Here is a 4,704-nt window from a genome sequence, read left to right on the forward strand (position 1 = left end):
TGTCTGTAACGGTCGGTGTAAAGAGAGAACAATGTTTGCACTGTGCGAAATGTCATGACGTTTCTTTATTTATCCATGTGGTTTCTATGTTTCCATGCATTTGCATTTTTTTGGTGATGTTTAAAGCTATTTTATTTTAAACAAGAGCTGAGTGGAATAGAATACTGTACCTACTCGCACTGACACATCATTTCAAACTGTTACTGTTCTAGTCACATGACCTCGTCTTGCAACATTTTACCTATTTAGCATTGTCAGATTTTCAATATTTAGTTTTGTGTAAAAATGTCTACACTGGGCTGTCAATTTTTTTTAATCAAATACAGTCAAGCAAGCAATTAAAATTCTAGTGTCACATGATGCTCAAGAAATATTTTATCATCAATGTTGAAAACAGTTATGCTGTTTTTAGCTTACTACATTTTTTTCAGGATTCTTTGAAGAAGTTCAAAAGAACAGCATTTATTTGTGATATAAATATTTTGTAACATTATATAGGCTAAATGTATTTACTGTCCCTTTTGGTCAATTTAATGTGACCTTGCTGAATAGAAGTATTGAAAAGTCTTACTGACTAAAAGACTGAATTATGCAAATTACATCCAAACTAATTCAGCTTGCTACATTAGGTTCACTTACTAAAATAAGCTTTACTGATCGGCTGAATGCAAAAGAAACACACTCAACAATGCATACAGAAAAGGATCACATGCACACTCCAAAAATGGTTTAACACTGAATTACAAAGACAATGCCGTGTCTGTAAAGAAAAGAGCTAAAAAAAACACCAACGACTGTTTCCCAAATGCCAGACAGTTATTTTTTAGAAGCTTAGTTATTGTATAAGAATAAGATTGCAACAAAAGGCAGACGAAAAAAAAAAACATGGGTGTACTAATACAGGAATAAGAATAGTTTCCTTGTTTAATGCTTCCTAACAAATAATCTAGTCTCTGGGAGTTTGATATCATAAGACATGGACAGCTCCAGCAGTCACATGACCATTGCTAATCCCGGGAAATCATGTTTGACCACCGCCTTGGGCATCACAACGGGGGATGATGACGCTCTCGTGACTGCGAATCCAGCCCTTCACGCCAGAGGTTGAGTAACACAAAAGGAGGAAACCTTAACAGGAGCATTTATAACATATACACTCACCATCCCTCTGTAGATCATCTGTACATTATCATATCTTCATAATATCTTGAAGAAAGGACGAGGAATATTAATCTATCTTCAGGCAGACTTACATTGACTTGACTTGTGACTTCATGAAACATAAGGCAGAAGATTCAGGGGAACAGATCCAGTTTCAGGAAGCTCGTTGAGCACAAGCTGCCAGGGTCGACCCCTTCACACCTGTAGGCATACAGGCCTAAAGATCTTCCATCTGCTGGCTCATTAGGAGGTTACAATGTCAAACTGAGACACCTTAAGAAACAGTTTTAAATGAGTAATTTTGTCAGATGGTCAGTGTCTGATTAGCAGGTCTACATAGCCTGGCTAACGTCAGACCACGTCTCATTGACACTGAGACGTGGTCTGGGAACCACATGTACATTTTCTCGTATTTGAGGCGTGGTTTACGAATGCCCAGAGCCGTTTATTGGGTGCTACGAATGTGTATCAAATGCGCCTGCACGTAGCTCATAGCCAATCGTTTCAATTAAACCAGATGACGTATGTAGAGCGAAAGAAATTAGACGAGGAAGAAGACGATGGGTCAGAGATTTATTTGCGTACTAAACTACTTAGAACAATATCCAAGGCTGCATCGAAAGGTAACTTCGCGTCTGCTGCCATGTTTGATCCATAGGTATAAACAAACTGCTTCGGTGTGTCGCATAGACGTCGTCATCGTCTTGCTGCTCCCTCCCCGTTCTGTGATTGGTCCCCTCGCTGTGGCGAAAATTTGGTCCATGGTATCCAGACTGCCTAGCAGCGCGAGTAAAATCGTGCTGCGCAAAGGCAGTATGGGGAAACCCAGGCTAAGGTCTACATCGATTGTGCCTGTAAAAACAGAAAAATCGGAAGATTTCTGCAGAATTGGAATGGTTGTCATTCACGTTGACTAATTTGATAGTGCTTTCAGCTACCAGTAAGACTGTAACAAGCTCTGTGCAAGGTTATGGTCACTTTTACCTTTGTATGGTGAAATTCAGCAGCCAAAATGCAGTCATCTGAATAGGAATATGCACAATTGGGTATTTAACATGAGGGACGTGTTCACATCGTATTCAAGTTTGTTAAAATTTAAATGCAAATTTGTCACGTTGACCAATATAAAACTGCTTAGTTTGGAAGTGACCTCTGAGTAAAATGGCGCTTCATGCATCACTACACATGTCTTGAGCAAAGGAGGTCCATTGTCAATACTATTCTCATTTGGCTGCACCGTGGCAGGTGTGCCTTAGATATGCCACCGACAACAGATGGGTGAAGATGGCCAGATTATCCTGATCTTTTCAGGATTGTGTTACACCTCATGCTGCTGGTTATTTCTTCTAGTTTGATTAACACTCGATGGTCTCCACACCACCATCCCTTACATTTCACCAAGAAAAGGCTTCTGTAAGTGCCTTGTGCTCTCTGTGAGGGGGAGTAATGTGCTTTAAGAGGCATGAGGGGTCTGAATGAGGCCTGGGGCAGAGGGGCTGGTGCCAGTGGGGAGGAGAGCTGGACCTCTGGATCCTGCAGGCTCCATCAATGGACAAGAGCTCTGGCTCTTTGTTAAAGCTCTGGGCAAGAGGACCGGACTCTGCAGGAGTCTCACTGCACTGCAGTCACGCCAATGGACGAGTCACGCAATACAACACAATAAACAACCCGCTCCACAGGCATTATGGGCCTATGTGCTCAATTATTGAGCAGCTCCATTACATAAGCCAAAAGCAACAGTTCCTGAATAAGTTAGTGAGATGATCAGTGTCTGATTAGCAGTTCCACATGGATAGTGCCTGTAAAAACAGCAGATTTCTGCAACAAGTTGTGCAGGCGCTTTTGCATGTTCATTTATTAAATATATTCACTAATCTGACCAATATAAAAGTGCTTAGTTTGGAAGTGACCATGGATCGCTACACTATGGACACTGGGCGTTCTTTGCTCATTACTTTTTACCCAAGTTTTGCTAATGTGACCAACACCTCAACACGTGCTTTCATGCTTACATCAATTTAGCAGAATACTGAAAACATTTGTCTGGAAATTTTCATCTGGGCTTGCTGATGTTCAGCTCTAAAAAGAACAACCTAAGAACTGAAATGTGGACATGTATGAACATGGAAAGCAAGGAATTGTAATCAAGTTTATAAAAATAACTCGACAGAAGAGAGGGTGTCAAGCTCACAGTTTGAACAAAGAACAAAGAAATGTCTATTTCTAATTGACCCTTCGCTAAGCCACGCCCGAAAACCGCCACTGGAGGCGCCTAGTTACGGTTGCTAAGACACGATTCACAGGTCTAGCAAGCTTTCGAGCGAGGGAAACATGCCGAAGCATTGTGTGTATGGATTGTGTGAATCTGATACCCGGTATCCTAAAAGTTTGGACGGGGGAGTGGAATTTTTTTTCCTTCCCGAAAATCTAAAAGCCAAGGGAGACCCCATTCACAACTACATGTCGACAGGATTAACAAAAACACCTATTGCTTGGAAATAATGACATGGTCATTGGTCATAATGCATATATTTTAAAAGTAAAATAAGACAATTAAAGACAAGACGGAGGCTCACTGATATACTTTAAAATATATTTCAGCATTTTGTTAATCGACGACATACTACCCCTGACTGAGTAACTTTAACCCAATCCGATCGCGGCTCTCCCGGTGCTAAGTGTTATTCCACAAGATTTATGGATAAACTGTTTGATTTATAATTATTAGGATTATTTTCACATTTCACTTACCCTGCTGTGCACAAACAGCTGTTCCTCAATTTGTGTGTTTCCCATTTGAATGGTCAGCATATGAGGCGGCTGCTGCTTGCGCTGGGACTATAGGCTTTAGCTTCAAATTTTTAAGAAAGTATTCTCTAATCGGTTGCATATTATGTCGTGGATATATCTCTCGAATGGAATGCTGCAGTCCCTTTTGTCTTGCTCTCTCAGATATTTCACATGTTCGCCAAAAATTACTAATTTTCTCACTGGGAATGTCTGACACCGGTGCATACACACTGTATTAGACGTGCCCGCCACGAAAGCTTGACAGGCGTAACAACAGTAACTAGGGAGGGCGGGGCTTAGCGAAGGGTCAATTCGAATTAGAATATTCTCCACCATCACATTTACATCTACAGTTCCTCCATCAACTTTGATGTGATACAAATCAGATAATAAGATCCTAATTTTGACATTTTCTTCAGGAATCTTTGATGAACAGAAAGTTAAAAGAACAACATTTATTCAAAATATAAATCTTTTTTAACACTAAATGTCTTTGTTGTCATGTTTGACCAATTTAATGTATCCTTACTGTATACAATTAATAAATTATTTAAAAAAATGTACTGACCCCAAACGTTGAACGGTAATGTAAACTTTAGTAGCAAACTGGCGGTACAAACAGTAAGTTTGATTTATAGATCGGAAATGGCATCAATAGTCATCAAAATGATAATCTATTCTAGGCATTTGTATTTCCAGGAGTAAAGATGTCAAAATAATACAAACCCTGGATAAAAAAAAAAAAAAGTAAAA

This window comes from Rhinichthys klamathensis, unplaced genomic scaffold (genome assembly GCF_029890125.1).
Source record: "Rhinichthys klamathensis goyatoka isolate OS25496 unplaced genomic scaffold, OSU_Roscu_1.1 h1tg000184l_1, whole genome shotgun sequence".
In the NCBI taxonomy this organism is placed as follows: domain Eukaryota; kingdom Metazoa; phylum Chordata; class Actinopteri; order Cypriniformes; family Leuciscidae; genus Rhinichthys; species Rhinichthys klamathensis.